The sequence below is a fragment of the Manis javanica genome, chromosome 2, assembly GCF_040802235.1.
Source record: "Manis javanica isolate MJ-LG chromosome 2, MJ_LKY, whole genome shotgun sequence".
In the NCBI taxonomy this organism is placed as follows: domain Eukaryota; kingdom Metazoa; phylum Chordata; class Mammalia; order Pholidota; family Manidae; genus Manis; species Manis javanica.
The window spans coordinates 207,784,787-207,800,918 of NC_133157.1; the positions used below are offsets into that span (position 1 = coordinate 207,784,787).

Here is a 16,132-nt window from a genome sequence, read left to right on the forward strand (position 1 = left end):
TAAGATCTTATTTGCAGTATCTACACACCTTAGTGGTCTGTCATTTTTGGTTCTAGTTTTAATTTACTTCCTTCTAGCAAATACACTCCCAAGAAAATGTGCAATAGAAACCACTTTAATTGTTGCATGTATATATTTTGTTTCTTGGACAAACATATAACAAATATTATCAGACATCATAATAAGAGACCACAGAATGCAAGGAGTAAATAGGAAGGCCTGCCAGACCCTTCAGAATGTTTTCACGTATGTTGTCTTCTGAGCATATGGGAAATGTTAAAATAAGTGAACCCAACAAATACTTGTAAATCACATTTGTTTCTCTTGCTTCCTTGCCCCCCAACGAGAAAACACTCATAAGTCATCCACTTCATGTATAAGCACAGTTGTTACCTCCTACTTGGCTCCTTTTAACTGTGCAAACTGCCCATGTAAGTCCGAGTGTTCCTGGCATAAAGAGGTCAGCTGGCTCTGGCTATGATATGTGTTAGGTTCACGAAGTGTTTAAGTCTCCCTCTCCCACTAGAAAGAAAAGGCCAGGAGGGCAGGGACTGACTTCTTTGTTGTATCCTCAGCTCCCAGCCCTGTGCCTGATAAACTGCAGATGCTCAATCAATGGTGAAGGAATGAAAAGGTGTTAAGAGTTCTCCTAACAGTATGCACAGCCAGGCTTTCTTCTCCGTGCGACTATCGAACTTTCATGGGTAGATGTTTTTCCTCTGCTATGGGTATTTTCCCAAAGAGAACAAAGATGAAGGCATCCTTTTGTGTTTTTTAAGGACACAATTCCACCTACTGTACAATTTCAATCTTGACACAGTTATAGTGAGTATTAAATGGGTTTATACATGTAAAGAGTTTAGTGTTTACGGGATACATCCTCAATAAGCTAAAGATTATGTTACTTGTTCATTTAGGAGAGGCAGAATAGTGCCTCTGAAGTCAGATTACCTGGAATCACATATCAGTTCTGCTACTATTGCTGTGTGACCTCAGGCACATAACTTCCCATTGCCCATTCCACAGCGGGGAAGTACTACTACTCACTTCACGGCATTGCTGAGAGGCTCCCAGGAGATACTACGTCTGAAGCCAATACAAGAAAACGGAACATATGCATGCATGGCGGTGGGAACACAGGAAGCGTTCAATAAATACTAGCAGGTAAAACCCAACATTTGTTTACCACCTGCTATATATACAAGAAACTCAGCTAGCAGCTATGGAGGGAAGCGACAAGGCCCAATCCCAACTTTCATGGAGTTTAGATTCTAGGGAGAAAGGCTCTCAAACTGGTGAATAATTGATAACAGAGATAGTTAGACTTTCCCTCTATTGTTTCCCAGAGTTCTGGACCAACACTACTGAACGAAAAAAGACATTTATAGCAGCCGCACAAATGGACCATTAAATGCCTTCCAACACTTCAGCTCTTAAACGTAAGTTAAATATAAATAATAGTAGTAATAGAATAATAGTAACCTGATCATGCTGAAAATTTTATATTTGATCTCATTTAATCCTCGCAACAAAATTGCAAAGTAAACATGGTTACCCTCATTTTACAGATTGAAGTTCAGAGAAGATAAATAATTGCCCAGGGTCACATGCCAAGTGTATCCCACAGCTGCGCTGACCGTGCCTGGATCCTGTCCCTGGCCTTTTGCCGGCACTCGGCAGCTTTCTCAGTGAATTCCGCGGGGGTATATTCTCTCATCATGAATATTTCCCTAACTGGGGGCTGCCCTGCTGCTGGGCTGTCCTCGCTGCTGCTCTCCCTTCTGCTGGGGTGGACGGCCCGGGGCATTTCTACTGTTTCGCCGTCCCACCCGCCTCCTCCTCACTCTCCTCCCTTGCCGGGGACTCCACCGCCCAGGGTCCTCATCAGGCTTTGTCACAGCGCTGGGTCCTTAACCCGCAGCAGCTTGCGCCCCCTCAGCGCTGCAAAACGGCCCGCTAAGGTCTCCCAAGTTACCATCCTGCTCTGTCACAGAGCAGTGGACGCCCGCACATCCTTCTCTAATCCCAGCTCTCCATCCAGCCGGACACCGCTGGCCAGACCGGCCCCCGGAGATGCCAGACCGGCCCCCGCCCCGCGCCTCCCCGCTCTGCCGCCCCGCACCCGCGCCCTTCCTCCAACAGGCGTCAGGCCCGCCGGCGTTTGGGGGCGTCCCTGCACTCACATGGAGGTCCAAGGCATCTAACTTCCAGGCCAGCCCTCCCCACACAGATGTCAGTGGCAACCCAGGCTATCCCCAGAGAATGCTTCTTCCCCGGGCCCATTTCTTCCATCTCCTGGCTGGCTCACCAATGCTTGGTTTGCAACCTCAGGAATTTCCCAGACGAAGTTTTAAACAACATCCCCACCCACACATGGAAAGTGGGGAAAAACCGAAGACAGACTCAGGCCACTCCTGGTAGACAGGTGGCGGTGATAAGAAGGAAGGAAACTTACTTAGGAGGCTTGTCTTGGGCGGCCCCAAGTCGAGGGGATCTCTATACGCGCAGCCAGAATCTTAGAAGTTTATATAGAGACCTCAAGGGGGTCCAGAGACGCGTACCAGCCACATGGTCCCCCGCAGCACCTCACTCGCAAGGCTTCTACCTCCAAACGGCTCCGGCTTTGGGAACGGTATGGAGAAATGCACAAGGGCAGGGGAGGGGCCAGGAGCCTCCCACCCAGCCCTCGGGTCCATGGGCGGTCACGGCCTTTGGATGACCTCCTCCGGCATCAAGTGCAACCAATTCACGCACCAAGTGTAACTGATAACCAACCCTAACCTAACGAAAAGACGCGAAATTGCATAATGGCACAAACACAATAGAAATTTTTTTCTTGCCTATGCAATAACACTGGGTTGTTGAACAGGAAGGCAGAGATCCAGGCTGCTAGAATCTCTGTGAACATGGATTTCTAAAAAAAATAGGGAGGAGAAAGAGGGTGGAGGAGACTACATGGTAGGTTTAGTGGCCAAGCCTGGAGGCGGTGCACGTCACTTTGCTACATTTCCTTAGTCTAGAATGCATTTGCATAGTGATCCTTAACTCCAGGCAGAAATGGGAAAGGTAGACCTTGGCTGGGCAGCCACCTCCTGGCCATCACTCTACTCTATGGAATGAGGAGCATATATAGTCATATATCTTCAGCCTTCTCTAGACAGAAAGGTAAGAACCAGATCCATGCTTCCTACTCAGATCTGTCTGCCTCCGAAGTCTATGCTTCTGAACACTGATGATTCTAAAAGCCACCTATGGGCCCAGGATTGCCCCTTAGTGTGTCCATGTTTCAGATCATTTCATTCTCAAAGCAACTCTAAGTAGTGAGTTCTGTCATCTGTTAGACAAAAAAAAACAAAAAAAACAAAACATGCCCAGAAGAATTAAACAGCATGTTCAGTTCTTTCATGACGATTAGGTGGTAAAGGATGTGTTTGATCAGGGCCTGCACCACCCAGTCCCTGATCTCGACAGCACCCCAGGACCATTTCAGCTCTGTATGCAACCCGAGAGCCAAGTGCTGAGATCAGCCTCGAAGAAAGTCTTCTGCCAGTTATCCCAGGGGCGGAATGGAGCCGGCTGTCCCCTGGGGTGGCACCAAAGGCCCCAGGACATCCTATGGGCTATTATTTTGGCTTATATAATGCCCTCGCCAGATTATCTCACTTTCCATTTAATCCTTGCTGTGGGTTATCCCAGAATTCTACAAGAAAACACTCGGCTGAGAGAAAAAAGTTTTGGCTTTTGACCCATAGACCTAATGAACTTGCAGCTTTTGGAACACAATATTTCTTCGAGTCAACCATTTGTCAAGACTAAAGAGCTATAATTCTGTTCACATACTACTTTGAAGTTGAAAACTAAAATTGCATTTACTAAACATAGATTTTAAAACCTCTATTTTCAAAATAACCACAGACCAATTTTTCTATAGAAGAGCCTCAGAATAAATTTCATAGTGGTTGCTCCTTCTAAAAAGATTTCATAGCATCATGTATACGAGCCCAGGTTTTGAAGCCAGTTTGCATATGTTTAAACCTCAGCTCTGTCAATTCCAGCTCTGTGACCTGGGCAAAGGTACTTGATTTCTCTAAGCCAGTATTTCCCAATCTATAAAATAGGGACAAATCCAGTCCCCTATATTAGAATTCTACAAAGAGTAAAGGACTTAATATGTTGGATGTTTTCCCTGAGCAGAATGTTTGGTCTGTGGGAAACATTCACCAGACTGTGTAAGGTAGTGAGATACTTTATTTTCTTGGATTTAGAATCCCTCACGATGAATCAGACAGAAATTTCCTGTAACTTCCTGAGCCTATCAATCAACACAGTACTAGCAGTCAGCCTGTGGGTAGAATCTGCCTCTCATCCTGTATGAAAAAGGGTAGCTCCCTGGCTCCAGAATGTGTATCCCCTCAACTAAATTTATAGCTGGCCCAGTACATGTGGTCATTTGCACCTCCAGAAGTAAAAGGAGAAAAAGGCTTTATAGTGCAGTTGTTAAAATTTTTAGCTCAGTTTGGGGGTCAGCTAGACTCTGTCCTATGCCTTCTATACACACTCAAGAATTACTGATCCAAAGAGAATGTTGAAAGGAATTTATTTTCCAGTGAAAAACCAGATTGTCCAAATATGAATTCCAACTACAGTTTCCAACATAATAAACAGGGACAAGTGGCACAGAAGGAGCTTGCATGACCCACTGAGACACCAGGCTTGAGTCCTTCTGCCTCCTCTGTGCTGGGAGCTTTACCGTAGCTGTTCCCTTCAGCTTTCAACTGGCTTCTATTACCTCTAGATTTAGCTTCAGCAACAAAGTATTGAAAACTCAATTTTCCATTCTTCAAAGTGCATTGCTAGACAAAATGAAGTACAAAGCAACAAAGAGCATTTGATCATTAGGATATCGCCCCTTGCTGTGGCGAAACCACATAGCTTGGCCCACCTCCAAGGCTGGAATTAATGAAAGAGCAAGATTCTCAGGGACAGCCTTTAACTGCAGCCTGCTTAGCCCACAGAGCCTGCGCCTTTTACTGCTCTTGGCATGTCTGCCTGTGTTTCTAATGGATCACCTCCCCTCGGGAACATGTACAGAGAGAAAGGCACAGCCTTACGAATTCGTGTTTCCATTTCTTTTCTACTCTTTAGAAGCAGACTGAAGGAGATTCAATTATGCTTAAGCAGAAAAGTCTGGAGTCTTAAGACTAAGATAGCAATCAGTTGTGTTCCTCCTCTGCCATTGCTCAGCTGCGGGAATTTGGCACTTGCTTGTGGCCGTGGTGCTGGGTTACGTTATCTCAGCACTGAGTTCCCTAGAGGTGGACCTCATGGGCCCTCAGAACATCAGGATTGCAAGTCCCTCTACCTACCCTCACTCTTCTTGAGAAGGTGGTTTTGTTGAGTTCAGGTCTAGGGCAGTGCTGGACACCAAGGGGATGGAACTTTGTTAGACAAGAAAGGTAGGAGATTTCTGGTTTTTATCCTGAGGGTCCTTTCCCGATTGCTTCTGTCAGGCTCCCCTTAAGCTGGGACAGGGAAACACAAGCCTGACACTGCTTGGTGACACTCATTGTGGGTAGGCCACCCAAGATCTCTACTCTTATATGAATGTTGCCCCAATTCCTTTCTGAGGCCTCCCTCTACCCTCTCCAGACTCAGCCTGGCAACTGTCAGTGAACCATGTCCGTCTCCAACCAAGGGGCGAGAGCATGAGCCGGGGCCACGTATGTTCTCTCCCCCCAGTGTTAATCTTCAGCAGAATGATTATTAAAAAAACTGGCCACAGGTGTTTCTCCTGGGGAAAAGGAGTGTTTAGGGGAGAATCTTTTATCAGTTCCTGCTGTAAGGCATCCACTCCTCCACCTCTGACTGCCCCAGCACACACAGACAGCTGGGGTCCTTGTTCCTGCCCCCCCCCCACTTCTGTTCCATGAGCAACTCCATATCCTTCCAATAAATTCCCTCTTTGTGTTAACAGGGTCAGTTTCTGTTACTTGAAACCAGGCAGCTGCAGAATAGGTCCAATTTTTCTCAGTTTAATGAAGCCAACTCAGGTTATAACTAAGACCTGGTCTCTAAAGATGGTCTATGATTGCAGTTCTTCAAGGAAATCTTAGTAAATGTAACTTCTACTTGTGTAGCGATTCACAGCTTTAAAAACGCTCTCTACACACACACATACATGTGTGTGCACATACATATAGCACAGTCTCATGTTTGTGTGCATATATATAATTATAGAAACAGTGAGAATCATTCTCAAATGAGACCAAGAAACACAAACAGCTCTGACATAAGTAGCTATTGTTTATAGAAATTATTAACTAAAACACAGAGAAAAGTAAAGTGAGTTGCTCAGAAAACTAGTGGGATTATAAAAGTGTTCAGATTCTCTAGCTCCAGTACAGAAGGCATTCAAGTAAACATACATGATAAAACTAGATGTTCAACACTTACTGATGAGACATTATAGACGGCTCAGCTCATTTAATCCTCTTCATAACCCTCAAAGATGCTGTTAGGCTAATTTAACACTATGAAGCAACTGAGCATGTTAAGTGAATTGTCCTAGCCTTCAGTCAGCTAATTGCAAAGGTGAGACCATACCAGCCCAAGGGAGCAGGGGCTTGGCGCTCACTGTAAAGTCTGCGTCCTGCATGTACACCTTGATGCTCTGCAAAGCGGGAAACATAAACCCTTCCTGGATTTAAATCAGAATAAATGTTCAGTAAATGTTACTTGATACTTGGTTTAACTGTGGATGGAGTAGATCCCTACCACGAAACATAAATCAAAATCAGCTCAAGGTAGATTAAAGAGTTTAATGTTTAAAAATGAAACAATAAACTAAGTAGAATAAAACACGGGCAAGATTTTTCTGATCTCAGGGTAAAGAAAGCCTAAGCAGAAAAACAAAGGAAGCTTCTTAAAGTAAATTCTTGATATATTAGACTGCATACCAATTAAAACTGCCTGTAATAAAAGAACTATGAATTGAATTCAAAGACGAACAGGAAAAATATTTCCAAAACATATTATGTAAGATGAACAGTCATAGTATAAAAACATTTCATTTAAAACAAAAATAAGCACCTATTTTTAAAAAATAGGCAACAGTCTGAAGTTTGTACATCTTTATCCCCTTGAATTAGTCCAGGAGTGGAAGTACAACATAGAGAATATTGTAATACCTGGTTTGGTACTGAACTTACCATGGCACGCATTTAGTAATTATCAAGTCACTATGTCATATATCTGAAACCAATATAATAGTGTATATCAACTTTATTCCAATAAAAGCAATAGGCAGCACTTGTAAACAGATCACAAAATAAGTAATACATGGACAGAAAGCATCTAATAAAAATGGAGGTTCTCTTACATGTGTATTTATAAATGGAATTTTTTTAATGTATGCACATTTAAGTTTGATTGTATAAGCATATATGTGCATTTGTTTATTGAGAAGTGGAAACTCGGTGGGATATAAACAGATTATTTCATTCTCATCTTATTCTGTGAAATCCCCCCTCTCCTTCCATGCTGACAGCACTAGGCCTAGTCCACAGTTTCTGGACACTTTCAGTTATTAGGAAACTCAGTGCTATTGTTATAAAACAGAATTTCTTCTCTGATCAGGGTTGTGCCCTGCTCCAACCTTGTTGAGTTCAGGTCTAGGGCAGTGCTGGCCACCAAGGGGATGGGGACTTTGTTGGACAAGAAAGGTAGGAGATTTCCGGTTTTGATCCTGGGGGTCCTCTCCCGATTGCTTCTGTCAGGCTCCCCTTAAGCTGGGACAGGGAAACACAAGCCTGACGCTGCTTGGTGACACTCATTGTGGGTAGGCCACCCAAGATCTTTACTCTTATATGAATGTGGCCCCAATTCCTTTCTGGGGGCTCCCTCTACCCTCTCTAGACTCAGCCTGGCAACTGTCAGTGAATCGCCATGTCCGTCTCCAACCAAGGGGCGAGAGCATGAGCCGGGGCCACATATGTTCTCTCCCCCCAACTTTAATCTTCAGCAGAATGATTTAAAAAAAAAAACTGGCCACAGGTGTTTCTCATGGGGAAGAGGAGTGTTTAGGGCACCCTAAGGTAGAGGGGGGACGTGGCCTGGACTTTTTCTAAGTTGGGGTGGGAATGGAGCAAGGTTTGCCTCTGGGGCATAGCTAGGTCCCCCTCTTTTGGACTAAGGTCTTCTTTTCAGGGGACAAGAGACAACAGTAGATAGACGGATAGATAGGTACATAGATAGATACATAGATAGATGGATGGATGACAGATGGATAGATACATACATACATACACACATACATAGATGGATAGATATAGATAGATGATAGATGGACGGACGGATGGATAGATGGATAGGAAGAAAGAACTGGGACCAGCAGTTCCAAGCCTCACTTTGCTGGTTTTCCCTGCCTCTCTGGGACACCAAGGGATGGTGGCGGCCCGAGGGTGCTGCCCAGGAGGTTCCCAGGTGGCCCTGCAGAGCCCCCTTCTCATGGTCCTGATCTGCAGGCTTGACTGTGCATCGGCCCTTCCACCCCTGTTCCCGCACACACAGCTCCGACGTTCCCCGGAGCCTGGGCTGCTGGGGCTCCTACCAGGGCAACTAAATCACTCTGGCAAGAAGCCTCTGGGGCTTCCCCACCATGGGGGGCTAAGAAAAGGAGTTGGAATGGAGAGAAAGCAATATACACCCTCACCGTGTGCCCGGGCCCAGCTCCCCGCCGCCCACTCCTCTCCGCTCCGTCCTCTACCCTGCAGCTAGAGGACTCTTACTGAAACTCACATCCCTAAGTCACTCAAAACCCTTTCGAAGACTTCCGGCACCCTTAGGATGAGCCCCAACCTGCTGACAGAGGGCGTGGCTGTGGCCGGCACCTGGCCAGGCCTCACCATCAACCGCTTTGCCGTCCCCTCCTCTACCATCCTGGCCACACCGAATGGCCGCCCATCTCCAGTGAGCTGCCCTCTTTCCGTCCGGGCTTCTCCCGTGAACTTCCTCCTCCAGCACGCTCTCCACCCTCCCCAGAGCTACCGCACTTGCCTCCACCCTCCATCCGATCAACGCCTGCTCATTCTTCAGATTTCAATTTAAACCGAACTCCCTCAGGAAGCGCACCCCCGCCCCGCCCCGCCCCATCCGCAGAGAAAGCCAGGCACCCAGGTCCCCTTCCTTCACCTCCTACACTTCCACACGACTTTGCAGTCATGGACTTCATTGCTGTGCTCCCTAAAAGGCAACGCTTTCACTGGGAGCTGGAACTGCACCTCGCATGTTTACAGGGCTTTGCATCCACAGGACCAGCACCTAGTCACTCGACCCACAATAAGCACTTAAATATAAATGAATTCAGAAACTCGGACTGAAGTCTGCTGAAGGGTCTCTGTGGAGTTCTCTGCAGGACACCGACTGAATAATCCAAAAGGTTCGGTCAAAGAGGAGTGTTTTCAGAAGAGTGGGTATGGCTTAAGGAAAGCAGCAACGGTGGCCCTGGGGACATGAACGTCAGGCAGCTCTTTGCACGCTGACGCATAAAGGGGAAGGCGGGGACCCTCAATCAGGATCACCTCAGAGACGGGGCTGTAAGGAGAAGGGTGCCTGAGCAGAAGCACCGCTGACAGGAGCCTGCAGTTCAGGTGGGAGGGAGTCAGGGAACAAATACCGCAGCCCCTCCCTCCACCCCCTCCCAGAGGAACGGCAAAGAAATATTGTTTCTACTTGGGGTTTCAAACCCTAAAGGGAAATTTGTATTTCCATTCCAATTCCAAACCAATCAAAAGCCACAGGCTGAGGAAGCAGTGATGTGATCCACCTAAACCAGACGGCCAGGGCGCAGGACAGGGTGGGGAGAGGGCTTGGAAGGGGACACCGTGACCAGCTGAGGCAGGACTCACCTCTGCATTTCTTTGCACCCACGCCCACTGTCCACATAATAGACAGCGGGCCCTAAACAGTCACGTAAATGAATAAACGAAATTGAATTGAATGAAACTGAACTGAACTGAATTATTTCGAACGGCAGAGTAGTTTCCAAGTCAGGAGTTGCCTCATCATCAAGTTAAACTCACAGACATTGCACCCCGAAATTCCAGCATGCTCACTCTAAGCCTCCTGGTTTAGCAGAGTTTGGAACGCACCACATCCCATGTTGCAAGCAATTCCAGTGAGCCCTGCAGCTCCCGTTTTACAGAGCATTTTTACGACTTGATGTTTTATCTTTAATTACTGGGTCTCCTTCCCCTCTAAGTTGCAAGGCACAATAATTTGGGCAAAGAAATATTGTTTCTATTTGAGGTTTCAAACCCTAAGAGGCAGTAAATTGTTAAGGGTTTATACATGTGTATTAAAAAAAGAAAAGTGCAATTTTTACGTGGGATTTCAAACATTTTGCAGCCCCGTCTGTCCAGGCCTCCAGGTGCTGGTATTAGCTTGCACACAGCAGACGCTCGTGAACATGCAGCTGGTAATTTACCGACACGACTTCTCAGAGCGCAGAGCCGTGCGAACAGCAGAGAATGCTGGGCAGCAGCACGCCAAAGTCACCCACATCCCGTTAGGAGGGCAGTTAACAGAGTCCTGGGGTGAGAAGAGTCACTTGAGCCGAGTCACGCTGACTTTAAAATAATGTGTCCGAAAACCAGTCATCTCAGTGGGGAAACTTGCAGAACTCCTCATTTCAAGGAACGACCAGCTGATTGGACTGTCCGCTGCTTACCAGTCATGTCATTTTAGTGGAGACCCAGTGTTAAGAAAAGTACCACTGATACCCAGGAATTAAATTTGAACCCAATGCAAACAGTCTGAAGGGTCTTTGGTGTATCCAGAGTTGGGAACCAAACCCCAGCTATCTGTTATCAGAGAACTACCCTTTGTCAGACTTTGAATGTAATAATGAAAATCATAATGATTTCACCCACAGTTAAAATCCTCTGTGTAAGTAGAAGAAGCTATTATGGGATTAGAGCAACTACACATAGGCTTAAAAATCACCTACTTTGATACCAAGATCCCCTAAGGCTGTACTAAGAGAGCAAAAAAGACCACAAACCACCCACAGAATAACTCTTTAACGCAGTGAACTTAATTAGCACAGTGATCTGATCAGTTGTATAATAAGGCAATTAAAAAAAAACTACAGTATTCACTAAAACCAGAGTAGTCTGCTCATTCCAGAAAAAAAGGTAAGAAAAGAGATGAAAATAGAAAAGAAAAATCCCGTGAAAAATACAGAAGCGGAGACGGGCACAATTCAGTTAAAAGACAAACCAAGAAAAATACGGCAGGGTCACAGAAACACGCTGGGGAAATGAAGGCGCTAATTTCTGTAGGATCGGAGCGCCATCTTGTGGAATATAAGAATACTGCAGCTGAGGGTTACGGATCCTGATGTCTTTTTCTCAACTATATACAGTAATTGCAAACAGTATCATCACTTTCTTGGTACATTTGCAATGAACTGAGTGGAATTAAATAGATAGAAAGGTCCAGTGTATGGACTGAAGTTCCCTTATTCTTCTTAGGAGAGACACAGAACATTCCAAACATTGAATGAAAAGATGGGGCACACATGAAAACATTCAAAATAAATCTAAAAATAATGAAATTGTAAGTGAAGTTTTCTGAATATTAAGTTTTCCTGTGACTTAGTTCTGTTTCACTTGCCCCAAGTAATTCATTTATTCATTTGACAATGAATATTTATTGAGCATATATTATGTGCCCAGATTCCACACTAGGAGCTGGGGATACAGCAGCAAACAGTATCAAGTCCCTGTTCTATAGAGCTTTTATTTCAGTGTGAGATAGATAGTCAAGATAAGTGCACATAGGGATAAGTGGCAAATGGTATTTGGTGTTATGATGCCAAACTAAATGGGACATGGCTTACAGGAAGTAGGGGATGAAAAAGGAGAGTGCTATCTTACACAGGGTGGATAAAGTGAATACTGAGCAGAAACATGCACTATGTGAAGGGGGGAGTCATGTGGTTATTGGAGAGAAGTAGAGCCAAAGAGGACTAATAGACAGAGGTGCCTGGGCTCTGGAGCCAGACACACCTGAGCTAGAATCCCAGCCGACCATTAACCAACTGTATTTCTTGATCTCTCTAAGCTTCAATTTCTTCATCTCCAAAATTGAAACACTAAGGCTGTCTTTGTTACACTGTTGGAAAACCAAATGGTGATTAAATTTTATAAAGATCATAAAGGCTAAAGGCCTCTAAAGTGCCTTGCACAGTGCCTGGCACGTGGCAAGTATACAAGAAACATTAGCTAACACCTAAAAGGATAAGGTTTGACAGTATGCAATAATAAATACAGATATTTGAAAATACCTTCTTGATTCTAACATTTTTATGGACCTCTCAGTAATAATCGCTAATATTTATTGAATGCTTACTCTATTTACCTTATGTTAATTTTTGCAGTATATCAAAAGGAGGTGACAGTATTTATCATTTCCATTTCACAGGTGAGAAAACTGAGGCCCAAAGAAGTTAAATGACTCGGCCATCTTCATTCACACAGCTGCTGTGAGCCAGAATTCAGACCCAGGCGATCTGACTGCAAAATCTTTGTTCTCAGCTAAATATGAATCTGTCTCTCAGCAAGCTGTGCACAAGAGGCAAGTGTTTGAAGCCAAAATCTGAACTCAGATTTCTTATTTCTTCCCACTCCCTGGAACTCTCATTCAGAACCACTTGACATAATCATACTGAGATTCAAATCAACAGTTACACAAAAACTGTACCTGTATGATGCCCAAACAATTGGTCAGTGAAAAACAAGATTTCAGATCACCTACGCCAATTGTTTCTCACACTAGGGATATAGATAACAATCCATTAGGGAGTTGTGAAATCAGTTGGTCAACCACAACCAGCTCCTTTTAAAAAATGGAATAGTTAAAATGGGAAGGATAAGTATTTTTAAGCAAGCTTTTGTCTCAGGTGTATGTGTGTGTGTGTGTATGCACACGTGCCCATATACCTAAGAACTTAATGTTCTCTGCATTGTGATGTAAAATGCATTTCTTACAGTGGGTCTCAATCTAAGTATCTCGAAAAACACTGATCTAAGGTGATACTCTTTTATCCTTTCAAAAATATGACTGTTTGCCCAATTACGCTTTTTGTGCTCCAATGTACTCTGTCAAAATCATCTGTGTACACCACACGGTAAATCACCAAAACGGATCTTTCGTTCTTTGTTCATACATGTTGTCGCAGAGAGGCCAAGACGTTACCTATGTGTTGTCAGCAAACCTGAAGCTGAAGTAAAATTTTAATTTTCTTAGTGGTTATTCTTCTCCCCAAAGACCTGTTGGATTTTGTTCTTTCATTGAGGAGACAAGTTGTTTTAGCATCATCTATACCTTCTCATTTTGATGATTATGAAATGTGTGTCACACATTGAAAAAACCCAAATTACAGTCCTTAGAGAGACAGGCTGGGTTTTAACTGGTAGGGGAATTTGTAGACCACATGTTCAGCTGTCCTCAGGCACTTTTCAGTTAGACATGTCAGGCATTTATATGGTATATTTGTAAAGGACTAACAGTAATTGGAACATTATGGTCTGATTATTTGCTAAAGTAATAAATTTAAGCAATTCAAGTGGTTGAAATTTAAAGGTGCAAAAATATCATGTGACACCAAACAAAATCTTGTTACTATTTTTGCACTTACAGAATTTAGACATCTAGAAAAAATTTTAAAAATAGCTTCCTCCCTTATAACAAAGTCTCATACTTTCATAGACATAACACTGGGAAAAAGAAGGTTTTGATAACATTAGAATTTTCTGTACAAAATCTGATTTGGAGCCAAAAATATCAGTACTAAAAAATAAATGATAATCAAAACTAGCAATCAGTTCTGGTAGTATGGATAGCCGAAGCCAAAGCAAAACAAAAACACAGAAAAACAGAAAAGGTTAAATATGTCCGGTATTTTAGTCCTGCAGTGGCCTAACTTGGTGTCTTTCAGGGTCAGAGAAATTTCCAGAACAAAAGAACAGAGATGATCAGACCTCTGCTCCACTCACGCCTTCCATATTACCAACACCTTTAATTCTACTATTTCCAGTAATTCCATACATTCAACATACAGAATCTTCTGCGGGTCCCTGAGGCTTGCCATCAGCCCATCAGCCTTCACTTAGTTATCCTTTGCTTTCCTCATGTCCTCTGTGTCTCCACAATTCTATTCACAAACCATGAAAATTGGTTTCCAGGATAAACTTACCATTTCTATGGCCCTGACTTTTCTGATCATTTCTTTCAAATACTTTGCCCTCCAATCCTCGCAAACCGGTTCACATTGTCTCTCACTCCCACCATGCCACTTCTGTGACAGGTGTCAATGATCAATCTTTCCTGCTGAGCCTAGAAACAGCTTCAGAATCCTCCTCAACACTGCAGCTTGGGTAGCCATTACCACCTGAATTGAGTTCGTATGAGATTAAATGTATTTGCCCTTCCTATCATTAACCATCACAGTGTCTAAAACCAACATTTTGGGGTCCAAACTCTGTATGTCAGACTTGCCCCCGGCACTTGAAAGGGGAATGAAAATCAATGTCAGACAACATGTTTGGTTTTAAGGTTTGGGCAGCAGGGTCACAACATACTGTGTAACAAGAAAACAAATGCCTTCCCTGAAACGAAACAGCCAGGATTATCATGACCAAAAAATAGAAATCTGGTAGTCTCCATTTTGTGTGCTTTGCTCATTGATCAACCAAAAATCAAACCTTTTGTTAAATCAATAGATATTGATTTGCTTAGAAAACATTATATGAGTTTCTTTCAGAAGGGATGGGTTTAAAGAATATATGGTGCTCACTTCAGCAGCACATATACCAAAACTGGAATGATACAGAGAACGTCAGCATGGCCCCATGCGCAAGCATGACACACAAATTCGTAAAGTGTTCCATGTTTTTTAAGTGAATGAATAAAATAAAGAATATATGTTGGGTTGGGCAAAGCAACTGGATTCCCCTCCCCCAATTAATGACACTAAATACCAGAAACTGATATGATCCTTTAGTAAAATAAACATAACTGAGTTAATAACAGCCTTGCAACTTACATGCTGTGTATTCTGTCAATACATCAACCTGTCTGAGTTTTAGTCTCCATATTACAATGGAATAGAAGTTCTTTTGAAGATCAGAGACAATGTACACAAAAAATCCCTAGCGCATAGTAGGTGCCCATTAGTAAAACAGTCATAGGCTTTTTTTTTGTCATTGCAAGGCCAGCCGAACAGTTCCGGGGGGCTCCATTCACATCCTGATCCAGATGCCAGTACCACAGAGGTACACAGTTGCACCTTCATCCTACCGTCTGGCACACAGAGCTATTGTTTCCTCAAGACCAAAAAAAGCCCCTGAATCAGACATCCATCCACAGGTGGTTTTCCGGAGATAAAAGATGGAGGAAATAGTTTGAGGTTGATTCTATGAGTAGCAGAATCCCTCTTCACTGACATTCTCAGCTCCCAGTGGCATGCCCTCTGCTAGGGCAGCTAAGAATGTTAGAGCACAGACCCTGACGAGCCATGCCCGGGGTGGTCTGGAGATGGTGGAGGTCTCATCCTTAAGAGACCTCATGAGCTTATATAGGACTAAGCACAGGGGGGGCCATTTCCAAGTCTTCTTCAATTATATGGGCCCTTAGAATATTTTCCTAAACTGAGAGTGGAAAAGGACCCCCCAAATCCTAAGATTTGGTTTTCTGCTGGCCAGGCTGGGGTAGAGAGGTAAGATTGCTTGAATTGACCATACGTAATTTAAAGATATAAGCACAAGTGGCATTTCTTACCCTTGAGTGTTGATAAGTAAAATTTATACCATTATTTAAGGTAAAGACCAAATCCGAGTCCCTGAATTCTCACCACACAGCCTAGTATTGCTCTGTACACCAGCACTGCCCACTTATTCATTCGTTCACAGACTTCCAAAGAGCAACGGGATGTGCCAGGAGCAATATCCAGTATGCACCCCACACCCAGGCGAGGACAGACCTGCTGCTTGAAATGCTAACTCCCCACCCAGAGAAAATCCCCAGGCAATAGTGTTTGGTTGCCTGATGATGCCCTACTGGCCATAGATGA

The 16,132-nt window shown here is 44.0% G+C and overlaps 1 long non-coding RNA gene and 1 other non-coding gene across 2 annotated transcripts; both read left to right on the forward strand.

Moving 5' to 3' along the window:
- The first annotated feature begins 705 nt into the window (after positions 1-705).
- Positions 706-15,703, forward strand: LOC140845455 (uncharacterized). Its single transcript, XR_012124219.1, has 3 exons — positions 706-1,164; positions 1,347-1,439; positions 12,484-15,703. It is a non-coding gene; the product is annotated as an uncharacterized lncRNA (long non-coding RNA).
- Positions 14,850-14,957, forward strand: LOC140848108 (U6 spliceosomal RNA). The gene has a single exon (XR_012128657.1). It is a non-coding gene; the product is annotated as a U6 spliceosomal RNA (small nuclear RNA).
- Positions 15,704-16,132: the final 429 nt, after the last annotated feature.